Here is a 13,648-nt window from a genome sequence, read left to right as displayed (position 1 = left end):
CAAACTCCAGAGTAGATACAAGCTAATCAAGTTGGACACAGTATTAATCCCCATTTTGCATGTGAGGAAACTAAAGTTCAGAGAAGTGAAGTGACTTGCCAAAGATCACACAACAGACAAGTGGCAGAGCCAGGATTATAACCCAGGTCCTTCTGACTCCCAGGACTGTGCTCTATCTACTGGGCCATAGTTCACATGGTCATGGCTGTGGGAACCAAGAACGCATGGAGAGGTAAGGCTGCAATTACAGAATGTTTTGACTGACACTGGTGGAAGTTGGGGAAAGGAGACTCAGTAAAGCCTTTTATATCAGGTACAGCAGGCAGGGAACATGCCAGAGGCAGGCAGAGAGGTCCTCAAACGTGATAGAAAGACCGAGGGCATACAGGGATTTGAGGCTGCCATTACCCCCAAACAAGATTAGGTAGAAGGATAGAAAGATAAAGATAGCTAGGGGCCTTGGAGGCTAGGAACTAAGGGTATACCTCATCCATGTATTTCTTTCCCAATGCTGGGTGCAGTGCTTTACCTATAATAAATGTCATTATCATTAGTTAAATAGATGATCAAATAGAGGATAAAGAGACTGATGGATAAATGGATGAGAAGCAGCGTGCCTAGAGGATAGAGCACAGGCCTGGGAGTCAGAAGGACCTGGGTTCAATCATTCATTCATTCAGTCATATTTATTGAGCACTTACTGTGTGCAGAGCACTGTACTAGGTGCTTGGGAAGTACAAGTCAGGAACATATAGAGATGGTCCCTACCAAACAGTGGGCTCACAGTCTAGAAGGGGGAGACAGACAACAAAACAAAACATGTAGACAGCTGTCAAGGCTCCGCCACTTGTATGCTATGTGACCTTGGGCAAGTCAATTAACTTCTATGTGCTTTAGTCACCTCACCTGTAAAATGGGGATTAAGACTGTGAGCCCCATGTGGGACATGGACTGTGTCCATCCTGGTTAGGTTGTATCTACCCCAGAGCTTAATACAGTGCCTGGTATGTAGTAAGCACTTAACAAATACCATTTTCAAAAGTTGAAAATGCATGTCAATCTATAATCCAGGAAATAAAGCATCTGCCTGTAGTCACTGCCCTCAGAATCCCTCACCCTCCCATGCCCCAAGGAAACTAACAAAAAGGCCTTAGAGAATTCTCAAAGGGAATTCCCTAAGAGGCCCTAAGGGAAGAGAGAGGAAGATCCTTGCAGACAGAGAACATGTCTTGTTCTTTCCCAAACTGTACTATCTCCTGTACTTTCCCTAGTGCTTTGTGCAGTACACTGCATTGAGTAGGCACTCAAGAAATACCATTACTGCTATGACTACTACAGTGCTCTGAACACAGTAACTGCTTAATAAATACTATGAATATTACTACTAATACAATTACTACTATGACTACACAGTTTTATAGAGTTTGCCAGCAGATTCATTGATTCAACCCATTATAATGTTGATTATCTCACAATCTGGAATCCTCATTTATTCCAGAGAAGCTTCATGAGTATATGGCTCTTTCTTCTTGGCATTTACAAGTCCTAAATTGCAAGGATTGAGGAGCATGAAGAGGCCCTTTTCTTTTAACTTGGATGTCTGCTGCGTTTGGTAAACAGCGTGGCCTGGTGGAAAGAGCACAGGTCAGGGAATCAGAGGACCTGGATTCTAATCCTGGCTCTGCCTATTGCTTGACCTTGATCAAGTCACTTTATTTTTCTGTGCCTCAATTTCCTCATGTGTAAAGTGGAGATACAATCCCATTCCCTCTCCCAGAGAGTCCTTTTCATGTTTGAAGATGTCTCACCAACAAAGAAGACGTCTTACCAAGAAGCACTGTGTCTGAGTGGAAAGAGCATGGGTTGGACAGGGCTTGACACAAAGTAAGTGGTTAGTAAATACTAATTCATTCAATCTTATTTATTGAGTGCTTACTGTTGGCAGAGCACTGTTCTAAGTGCTTGAAAGAGTACAATATAACAATAAACGGACACACTCCCTGCCCACAATGAAAAACAAACACAAAATTTGTAACTCAGTCCAGTGTAATCCCCTTTCAGACAGTCCTCTTTCCTGGTTATCTCACCAGCCAGCTAACGTTCCCCTTATGCTGCTCCTGGACTTCCCAGCCAGCCCACCTCCCTCCTTCCCAAATGGATTCTGCTCCTAAGCACTCTCTGTTAACAGTATCAAAGCCAGGTCTTTATCAGCTCAAGTGGTCCACCCCCACCGTATGACTCTTGTAAACCTGGTGGGTAATGAGGTGACTCTTTTGTGTGGCCCTGAAGCCCAGGCTTTCATAAGGAAAATGAAAGAGGCAAAATGTCCACAACATGAAAGGCTGAAGGGAAAATCACTTGTCGCCCCGCTAATGTCACGAGGATCCACCTGCAAAGATGAAGCCTCATTTCTCTACAGTTTTTCTATTGACAATCCCGGCTGAGGACAGCCCAACCAACAGATGCTAATGGCAATCTGCACCTTGCGTGTGAATGGTGAGTTTGCTTCTTTTCTCTGTCGGCACCGGACTTGAGAGTACTAAACCTGTCAACTCCATCCAACACACAACCCTATACTTTGGGTGAAGCCCCTGGGGGGATCCCTTTTCCCCAAGGATGCCAGAGTACGTTCATTGTAAGAAATCCCAACTGAGTTCCTTGCGAGTCACTCCCCTACCAGTGTGAGTGAGATCTGAGCCAGACAGCAGAAGTGAAAAATGTGCAACCATTTTTCAACAGCCCTGCGAAACCCCAGACATTGAGACCCACACGACATTATGGGCATCTCTCCGGGCATGTTGTGCAATGGGATGACATCACCCTTGACAATTTGTGGAAATATGCGGAGTCTTTCCACAGGGAATCCGTGACCCTCCTGATGGTTCCGGAACCATTAGCTTCCTTTCCCCATTCCCTGTGAAACTGAGACAGAGCTGAGACAGAGAAAGGGGGCAGACATGGTGCTGAAAATAAAAATACCAAACATAAAACATACCAAACAGGGTCATATCCATATTGAACAGGGGACAGGTCAGCAGGAGACTGGACTGTCCTGTAAGAAACAGAATGACCAATCACCCTAACTTCCCATGAAGAGAGCTGGGTGGTAATTTGTTCCAGTGGGTGAGTAGTTTTGGTGAACGCTTGCTTTTTTTTCTTCTTTATTATGGTATTTGTTATGTGCTTTCTATGTGCCAGGCACCATAGTGGGGTAGAGACTAGCTAGTTAGGTTGGAATCAGTCCCTGTCCCACTTAGGGCTCTTGTCTTAATCCCCATTTTACAGATGAGGTACCTGAGGCACAGAGAAGTGAAGTGACTTACCCAAGACTACACAGCAGCCAAGTGGCCGAGCGAGGATTAGAACCAAGGTCCTCTGACTCTCAGGCCCAAGCTCTTTCCATTAGGCTACACTGCTACTTGATGAGGCATCTTCACATGTGCAAAGGATTCTTTGGCAGATGGAGATACATGAAGTAGATTTTAGAAGGACAGGAGAGCAGTAGGATAGGAACCTGACCGTCAAGCCTCTCCTCTGACTAGGCCAATTGCTTGTTTATGTTCTGAAGGTTTAAAAATGGCCATGAAAATTCTCCACTTCATTTGGCAGGGGGAATACATCCATACTTCGTGCTGCTGCCCGGATTATCTTTGTCCAGAAATGCTCTGGGCATATTACTCCCCTCCTCAAAAACCTCCAATGGCTACCAATCAATCTGCGCATCAGGCAGAAACTCCTCACCCTGGGCTTCAAGGCTCTCCATCACCTCGCCCCCTCCTACCTCACCTCCCTTCTCTCCTTCTACTGCCCAGCCCGCACCCTCTGCTCCTCCGCCGCTAATCTCCTCACCGTACCTCGTTCTCGCCTGTCCCGCCATCGACCCCCGGCCCACGTCATCCCCCGGGCCTGGAATGCCCTCCCTCTGCCCATCCGCCAAGCTAGCTCTCTTCCTCCCTTCAAGGCCCTGCTGAGAGCTCACCTCCTCCAGGAGGCCTTCCCAGACTGAGCCCCTTCCTTCCTCTCCCCCTGGTCCCCCTCTCCATCCCCCCCATCTTACCTCCTTCCCTTCCCCACAGCACCTGTATATATGTATATATGGTTGTACATATTTATTACTCTATTTATTTATTTATTTATTTTACTTGTACATATCTATCCTATTTATTTTATTTTGTTGGTATGTTTGGTTTTGTTCTCTGTCTCTCCCTTTTAGACTGTGAGCCCACTGTTGGGTAGGGACTGTCTCTATGTGTTGCCAATTTGTACTTCCCAAGCGCTTAGTACAGTGCTCTGCACATAGTAAGCGCTCAATAAATACGATTGATGATGATGATGATGATGAATATGAAGATCCAAACCCGGCAAGAGCTGGCGACTGCCATGTTAGAAGAATCCCTGGGCAGAGCTACATCTGCTAGTTGCAGGGTCGCGGTCAGGAGGCCCCCTTCTAGACTGTGAGCCCGTTGTTGGGTAAGGACCGTCTCTATATGTTGCCAACTTGTACTTCCCAAGTGCTTTGTACAGTGCTCTGCACACAGTAAGCGCTCAATAAATATGATTGAATGAATGAATGAATTTATTGAGTGCTTGCTGTGTGCAGAGCACTACACTAAGCACTTAGGAGAGAACAATATAACAATATGCAGACAGATTCCCTGCCCACAGTGAGCTTACAATCTAGAGGAGAAGACATTAATATAAATAAATAAATAAATAACAGATATATACATATAAGTGCTGTGGGGCAGGGAGGGGGATGAATAAAGGGAGCAAGTCAGGGTGACGCAGAAGGGAGTGGGAGAAGTGGAAAGAAGGGCTCAGTACGGGAAGGCCTCTTGAAGGAGATGTGCCTCCCATAAAGCTTTTAAGTTGGGGAGACCAATTGTCTATCAGATATGAGGAAGGAGGACATTCCAGGCAGGATGTGGGTGAAAGATTGTCAGCGAGATAAATAAGATCAAGGCAGAGGAGTCAGGCACACGTTTCATACCCACAGCAGGGAGGACACCCAAGCCAAGAAATAGGAGGGGAGGACAGAGGAAATATTTTACATTCACAGAAAAACCAAGCTGAAAACTGGGAGTCAGGTATCCCAAACTGGCCGGATCGGCAAACCATAATCAGGAAAGGAGCAGCTCTTTTCGAGCTAAAGTTTCGTGAGGGTCAATCAGGCAATCCATCGATCGTATTTATTGAATGTTTACTCTGTGCAGAGCACTGTAGTTGGGGAAGTGCAATATAACAGAGTTAGTAGACACGTTCTGTGATGACAATGAGCTTACAGTCCAGAGAGGGAGACAAACATTAAGATAAATAAATAAATGACAGATAAGTACATGAGTGCTATGGGGCTGAGAGAGGGGTGGATAAAGGGTGCAAATCCAAGTGTAAGGGTGGTGCAGAAGGGCGTGGTAGAAAAGAAAATGAGGGTTTAGCCAAGGAAGACCTCTTGGAGATGTGCTTTCAATAAGGCTTTGAAGATGGGGAGGGTGATTGACTGTTGGATAAGGAGAGGGTCAAGACATGAGGCAAAAGAGAAGACACCACCAGACACTGCACTCTTCAAATATGTTAGCTCAACAAGGGACAGCTTCTGTGATAGCTGAAGGGGAACTGCCTAGGATCTTAATTGGTCCTGGACCTAAGACAACCCACGCCGTAAATATTTTAGAAAAGATCCCAGCATCCCCTGTGCATCTGCCAGATAACTCTTCATCACATCTAGAATGTGAGCTCCCTGGGTGACAGAGACCATAACTAATTAATAATAATAATAATAATTTTGGTATTTGTTAAGTGCTTACTATGCACAAAGCACTGTTCTAAGCACTGGGGAGGGTACAAGGTGATCAGGTTGCCCCACGTGGAGCTCACAGTCTTCATCCCCATTTTACAGATGAGGGAACTGAGGCCCAGATAAATTAAGAGACTTGCCCAAAGTCACACAGCTGACAAGCGGCAGAGTCGTGATTAGAACCCACGACCTCTGACTCCCAAGCCCGGGCTCTTTCCACTGACCGATGCTGCTTCTCTAATTCCTATGTACTCTCTCCCAGTACTTAGTACAGTGACACACAGAAATTTCTTAATAAGTACCATCACCTCTACTTGATAAATACTATTACTACTCCCTAACCTCGATCGTTTGGGTGACAGCTGACCTAATCCTTCCCTGAAAACCGACCCCACAGCTAATGCAAAATCCTCATGTGCATAGTGTGTCTGAGCAAAGTGCCATTTCAGGATTCCAGGGTGTACCAGGATCAACCATTGTTTCAATGACAATTGTTTCATCTTCCTTCTGGCTGGGAAATTTTACTAATTCAACCAAACAGGAGTCTGTGAGGAGGCGGGGGTTAAACTGCTCTCTCTTTGGCTCCATATTCGAAGCTTATTTTTTAATTATGCACCATTGCCTGTACATAAATGCATTTATGTATATTAATTTTTGCTCCACTTAGCAGAGTGGTCACTTAATTAAATGTCTTCAGTTGTTTTATTGAAAAAAAAATGCAGTTCTCTCCCCACCCCCAGTTAAGCCAGTCCGATGTAACCCTGTAAATTTAAACATACTATTTGTTGCTTTTATTTCATCCCATTTGTAACACTGATATGGCCCTACATTTGTGTGAGCTGATATTAAAAAGTAATATCCTCTACTAAAGCCTTGAGACTGTTTAGCAGATTTTTAAATTGAAACCAAAATTATACAGATTTTTCATTCTGATAATTTCACCAATTCACTAATTCTTTAATCTTTACAGGTCATTGGGTAGCTTCACATTAATGAGATGTAGTTAAGAACAAATTTTACACTTTTTCTTTTTTTTTTGAAAAATGTTTCGTATCATTTGTAAATTAGAAAGAACTTGTTCCATTTATGGTACATTTATTTAAAATAATCGAATGCATAGGAACTGGCTGAACACTGTGTGTAATGATGCTTTAAAACAAATTACCATTTATTTATAAGCAAGAAATAGACTTTTAAAAAGCACACAGACTGCACTGGATTATTGACGGCGTTCCCAGGGCCAAAAAGATCTGATTTTTTTCCAATAAGAAGATCTAGAAATTGCAAAAATCCTTAAAATAAATTGAAGGAAAACAAAATTGTAGAGTAATGAATTTTTCAGTCCTGGATAATCTCAGGTAGAGGGAGAAAGGCATCCATCAGGAGGAGTGGCTATATACTCTCTCCTCACTAATTTTACTTAAAAAAAAAACTAACCTCTGACTGATGTATTGTGCTTGTCAGTCTGTCAATCAGTTAATCAATCAGTCACAGCGCACCTTTTTTTAATGGTACTTGTTAACCACTTTCTACGTGCCAGGTACTGTGCTAAGCACTGGGGCAGATACAAGCTAATCAGGTTGGTCAAAGTCCATGTCCCCTGTAGGGCTCAAAGTCTTAATCCTCTTTTTACAGATGAGCTAACTGAGGCCCAGAGAAGTTAAGTGCCTTGACAAAGATCACGCAGCAGACAAGTGGTGAAACCAGGATTAGAACCCAGGTACTCTGATGCCCACGCCTTAATCACTAGGCCACACTGCTTCCTCTTTCTGATTGATTCAGGGGATCTGAGCTGTCCAGAATAAGACAATTCAACTTTCCACTCTGCCTTATATTCCGAGAACACCTCGCACATCAGTAGCCCAAAAGAATTAGGCGTTCTAAATTAAGCTCTAATTGCATACTTGGAAAACACTGGAAAGGTAATTACTTTGGTTCAAGTACATTGAATTGCTATTATTCCTTACCACATGCTACTGAGATGAGTAAAGTGTTTATCCTTCTAAACAGTACTTTCGACATCCAGAGTTTCTGAGGTTCAATCTTCATTCTCCACCAAAAGGAAGGCCCTGGGGTGGGGAGTAAGATCCTAGTGAAAACTAAAGTGAATCATTCTCTTTGCCAAGGCCTTCATTTTGACAGCCAGCATTTCCACCCATCCCTAACCCCCTTTCACAGCCCCGGGAACATCCCAATTCAAGTAGAAAAGTTTGCAAAAGCCAGGTCACTTGTCCATTAAATGCCAAGGGTAAAGCCAGCATTGAAGCTAAAATTATTTCCATTTGTTCAAACTGACGATTTCATCTGCGAGGGAAGCCTGTGGGGATGGGACAGAAAGGAATTAAATAAGCTTCATGGCCTAATGGATTGAGCACGGGCCTGGGAGTCAGAGGACCTGGGTTCTAATCCCAGCTCCTCCACTTGTCTGTTGTGTGGCCTAAGGTAAAATCACTGCACTTCTCTGTGCCTCAGTTGCCTCATCTGCAAAATGGGGGTTAATTTGTGAGCCCCATGTGGGACATGGACTGTTTATGACCTGATTACCTCGTACCTACCCCAACGATTTTATAATTCCTGGCCCATAGTAAGCGCTTAACTTAATAGAAAAAAAGCTAGAAAAAAAATTAATGGAAAAAAAGCCCATATCCAAAGAGCCCCTGAGTTTTTCTTCTGTGGAAAGGTTGGGCCTTTCATCTGCTCATTCATTCAATTGTATTTATTGAGTGCTTCCTGTGTACAGAGCACTGTATAAGTTCTTGAGAGAGTACAACAGTAGACACATTCCCTGTCCACCACGAAACAACTTGCCATCAAATGCTATTAAACTCTTCTTAACTTTGAGAGCACTCTGGGAGATAGTTCTAATTGGGGGAACAGGAAAAAATTTGTTCAGGAGACTCTCTTGGGAGTCTAGTTAAAATAATTTCACCTGCTTCCCTGTCTGGAATGGGCAGGAATTTAGGGATAGAACATTAGGTTTGGTCTTTTTACCACCTAATAATTACAGTATTTCTTAAATGCTTACAAGGAGCCAAGCCTTCTGCTAAGAGCTGGGGTGAAAACATGATAATCAGATCAGACACAGACCCAGTCCCTCAAGGGACTCATAATACAGAGGGTAGGTATTTTATCTCCATTTACAGATGAAGAAGCTGAGGCCCAAAAGTGAATTGTCCACGAGACCTGCAGCAGGGCAATGGCAAAGCCAGGACTAGAATCTGGGATTTCTGACTCCAGACCCCAGACTCTTCCCACTAAGCCATACTGCCTGTAGGGAAAAGCTTCTCTAGGTCTCAGTTTTCTCATCTGAAAATAGGGATTCAATACATGTTCTTCCTCCTCCCTGGATGTGGAGCCCCTTGTGGGACAGAGGCTATGCTGATTATCTTGCATCTACCCCAGCACTTAGTACAACACGTAGCACATAGTAAGCACTTAATACATACCACAATTATTACCAAAAGCAGAAGAGGTTTTTTATGGTACTTGTTAAGTGCTTCCTGTTTGTCAAACAGTGTTCTAAGCACAGGTGTAGGTACAAGTTAATTAGGTCAGACACAGTTTCTGTCCCACATGGGGCTCACGTCTAAGTAGAAGGGAGGACAGGTATTTAATCCCCATTTTACAGTTGAGGAAACTAAGGTAGAGAGAAGTTAAATGACTTACCCACAGTCACACAACAAGAAATTGGCAGAGCTGGGATTAGAATCCAGGTCCTCCAACTCCCAGACCTGTGCTCTTCCACTAGACCACTCTGCTTCTCCAATTGTATGTAGACGACTAAACGCCAACATAAAAATTCCTTGTGAGAAGAATATGGTTTCTGTGATTACTGAAAATGGAGATTACTTAAATGACATCTTGGTCTAGTGTTACTAATTATATCTGCTCTAATAGGAGCTGATACCAGGTCTCGATAGCAAATTCAAACTCAGCCAATAAACTGCCACCACCTCCAAATTACTCATTAGCAATCAGCAGCTCAAGAGGTGCTCAGGAGTAGCCTGAAATGCTTCCCTGTTCTCACCATGAGTCAGTTCTTGGGGTTCCTGGGAGCTTATCAAAGGACAGTTCTTGGATCCGGCAGGTCCTAACTGCCTCATGTACCCCTCCCCTCTTTGGGTGAGGTTACCTATCACCACTGGCTAGGAATTCTTTGCAACTCTATTTACTGCCTCTTCCATCCCCTGGCTGTCAGAGACACTGAGTAAACAAGAGATAAATCAGGAAAGGAGAGTATTCCAGCCCTGCCATTTAACAGTATCATAGAAAGGGATGAAGAACTGAACAGCTAACACGAGCACTCATCCAAATTCAGCAACCCCAGGCTTGAGGTCATGAGCAATTTCATCTTCACTGGGAATCCAAGGATTAGTGGAAAGGGCATGGACTTGTGGGGCAGGAGACCTGGTTTCTGGTTTCATTTCTGCTCCAGCCTGCTGTGTGACCTTGGGCAAGTCACTGAACATCTCTGAACCTCAGATTCCTCATCTACCAAATGAAAATAAAGGAGATTGTGAGCCCCATGTTGGGTAGAGATTCAGTGTCTGATTATCATGCAACTAGACTGTAAACTCACCTCTAGACTATAGGTTCATTGTGGGCAGGGAATGTATCTACCAATTCTGTTAGATTGTACTCTACCAAGCTCTTAGTACAGTGCTCTGCACACAGTAAGCACTCAACAAATCTAATTGATGGATTTATTTAGCTTAGTCCTTCACCTAGAATTTGACAACTTGTAATCATCTAATAAGCACCTTCCTCATCAAAAGATGTTGATGATGCACTGGATATGCCCTTGTTTGGAAGCAGAGGGATGGGCTGAAATAATAATAATAATAATTGTCATATTAGTTAACTCCTTACTCTGTGCCAGGCTCTGTGCTAAGCACTGGGGTGGATACAAGCAAATTGGGTTGGACACAGTCCCTGTCTTACAGCTGAAATAGCCGAGATAGTGAGACACGAAGATGTTAAGTGACTTGCCCAAGGTCACACAGCAGACAAATGGCAGGACTGGGATTAAAACCCAGGTCCTTTTTACTCCCAAGGCCATGCTGTACCCACGAGGCCATGCTGCTTCCAATCCTCATTTAAATGGGGGGCCACTAGTACCATTCCCAAGGCTGGGCTGCACTGGCTCTATCAATCAGTCAGTGTTATTTACTGAGCACCTACCTTGTGAAGAGCATTATACTTAGCACTTGGAAGAGTGTAATACCATTGGTAAACATCGTCCCTGCCTTCTAGGAGTTTACAGTCCAGGTCTGTGATGAAGAATGGTCATTTGAAAGTGTAGTATCCTTGTGAAGCAGTATGGCCTAGTGGGAAGAAGACAGGCCTGGGTGTAGGAGGATGTGGATTTTAATCCCATCTCCATCACTTACACATTGTGTGACCCTGGGCAAGTCATGTAACTTCTCTGAGCCTCAGTTTCTTCAACTGCAACCTGGAGATTCAAAACCTGTTCCCTCTCCTACTTAGACTGTGAGCCCATGTGGGACCTGATTATCTTGTATCTTCCCCAGTGCTTAATACAGTGATTGGCACACATACTAAGCACATAACAAATACCCCAATTATTATTCTTATTGCTATTCAGTTTGAAGATGACTCCAGTAATGGCAAATGCTATCCACATGGGGGTGTGACTGAACAGCCTAATATCAATCAGTCAATGCCTCAGTTTCCTCAAATGTAAAATGGGATTAAGACTGTGAGCCCCACGTGGGACAACCTGATTACCTTGTATCTACCCCCAATGCTAATAACAGTGCTTGGCAGTTAGTAAGCGCTTAACAAATACCATCATTATCATTATTATTATTACTATTGAGTGCTTACTGTGGGCAGACAGAGCACTAAATAAACACCAGAGAAAGTAGAGTAGAGGTGGTTGATGTAACCCATGCCTTTAGGGAGGTTACAATCTGATGTTCAAACAGCAGCATCTTTCACACTATACACACATAAAGATTATCCTCACTGTGGTGTCACATTTATTATTTGCAAGTCCTAAGGGCTACTTCAGATTCCACCCTACGGTGTCAAAATCTGCAAAAAGAGGAGTCTACTCAGGATCTGAGTGCCATTATCAGCTTGCCCTGGCTAGGCCACACTGCTTCGTCTCATTTCTCTTGCCCCATCAGACTCAAATCAATCAACCAAATTTATGGAGTGCTTACTGTGTGCAAAGCACTATACTAAGCATTTGGAAGCATACAGTTTAAGAGTTGGTAGACATGTCCCCTGCTCACAATGAGCAAATTACCAAAACACCAGCAATTTGTCATGTTCAAGCATGAAGCGATTGAACAACTTAGAGTAAATGGCTGGCTGGGTAGTTAACAGAGAAATGAAATGGGGCAGATTGGTCTTTATTAGCTGGGAATTCTTGGTGATTCAACCCCAGTCCCTTATTGTATTAGCTTAGTGGATAAAGCACGGGCCTGGGAGTCAGAAGGTCATGGGTTCTAATCCCAGCTCCACCACTTGTTTGCTGTGTGACCTTGGGAAAGTCACTTAATTTCTCTGGGCCTCAGTTACCTCATCTGTAAAATGGGGATCGAGATTTTGAGCTTCATGTGGGATAGGGACTGATTTGCTCGTATCCTCCCTGGAGTACAGTTGCTGGCATGTAGTAAGCACTTGAAAAATAGCATCATCATTATCATTATTATTATTGTGTCCATCCTATTTATCTTTCCCCTTATGCTTTATGTTTTTGCTTGTTTCAACTTTTCCTATGCCTGCGTTGCCAACCTTCTCCCTTTATTCTTAAATGGTGAGACTCTTGAGAACCAGGGATTGTGTCTAATTCTCCTCAAGGGATTTTATTTCCAGTGCTAAGTACAGTGCTATGCACACAGAAGGGCCTTAATAAATAGTATGACAAGAATTCCTTTAGATGGCCAGAGAAGCTGAATTCTTGATGGCCAATCCCCAATTTAGCTCACCATCCTCTTCCTCCTCTTCCGCTTCCTCCACAGAGCTGAGGGAATATCAGTAGTAGTAGCAGTAGAAGTAGTAGTAATACTAGTAGCCACAGTAGTAGTTATAGTAGTAATAGTAGCAGTGATGGTTGCAGGAGTGATAATTGTACTTGAAGTCTTGTCCTGTTTTACTCTGTCAAGTCATCCCCAACCCATAGCGATGCCATGGACACATCTCTCCCAGAATGCCCCACTTCCAACTGCAATCATTCTGATAATATATCTATGGAGTTTTCTTGGCAAAAATATGGAAGTGGTTTACTTTTGCCTCCTTCCTCACAGTAATCTTGAGTCTCTCTGTCTTTGACTCTCTCCCATGTTGCTGCTGCCCGGCACAGGGAAGTTTGGCCTTGTAGCAGATTGGCTTCCACTTGCTAGCCACTGGCCAAGCTAGGAATGAATGTGTAGGCCTCTGCTTGACTCTCCCTCTCATAGTCGAGACTGGTAGAGTACTAGAAACTCTCCAGGTGCAACACTAAGAGGTGGTAATCATAGTAGTTGTATTAAAAGTAGTAATAGTAGTAGTAGTGGTAATACTAGTAGTAGTAGAGGTAGTAATTGAAATAGCAGTGATAGTAGCAGTGATAGTTGTAGTCATAGTAGTTGTATTAATAGTAATAATGATAGTAATGGTAGTTATAGCAGTTGTAGTAGTAGCAGCAGCAGAGCTTTTATATTGGTATCCTCCATATTTGAGAGATACCCAGGCTCGGCTCAAGCATCTCTCGTTCAAGCTCTTGCTCATTCAAGCTCTCATCCTATCCCGTCTGGACTACTGCATCAGCCTTCTCTCTGATCTCCCATCCTCGTGTCTCTCCCCACTTCAATCCATACGCCGCTGCCCGGATTGTCTTTGTCC

At 43.7% G+C, this 13,648-nt stretch overlaps 1 non-coding gene across 1 annotated transcript; it reads right to left on the bottom strand.

Moving 5' to 3' along the window:
- Nucleotides 1–13,137: 13,137 nt before the first annotated feature.
- On the bottom strand, nucleotides 13,138–13,274 carry LOC119944271. Its single transcript, XR_005455766.1, has one exon. It is a non-coding gene; the product is annotated as a small nucleolar RNA SNORA7 (small nucleolar RNA).
- Between the last annotated feature and the right edge of the window lie 374 nt (nucleotides 13,275–13,648).

Source organism: Tachyglossus aculeatus, chromosome 22, assembly GCF_015852505.1.
Source record: "Tachyglossus aculeatus isolate mTacAcu1 chromosome 22, mTacAcu1.pri, whole genome shotgun sequence".
Taxonomy (NCBI): Eukaryota; Metazoa; Chordata; class Mammalia; order Monotremata; family Tachyglossidae; genus Tachyglossus; species Tachyglossus aculeatus.
This window is presented reverse-complemented; position numbering and strand designations above follow the sequence as displayed.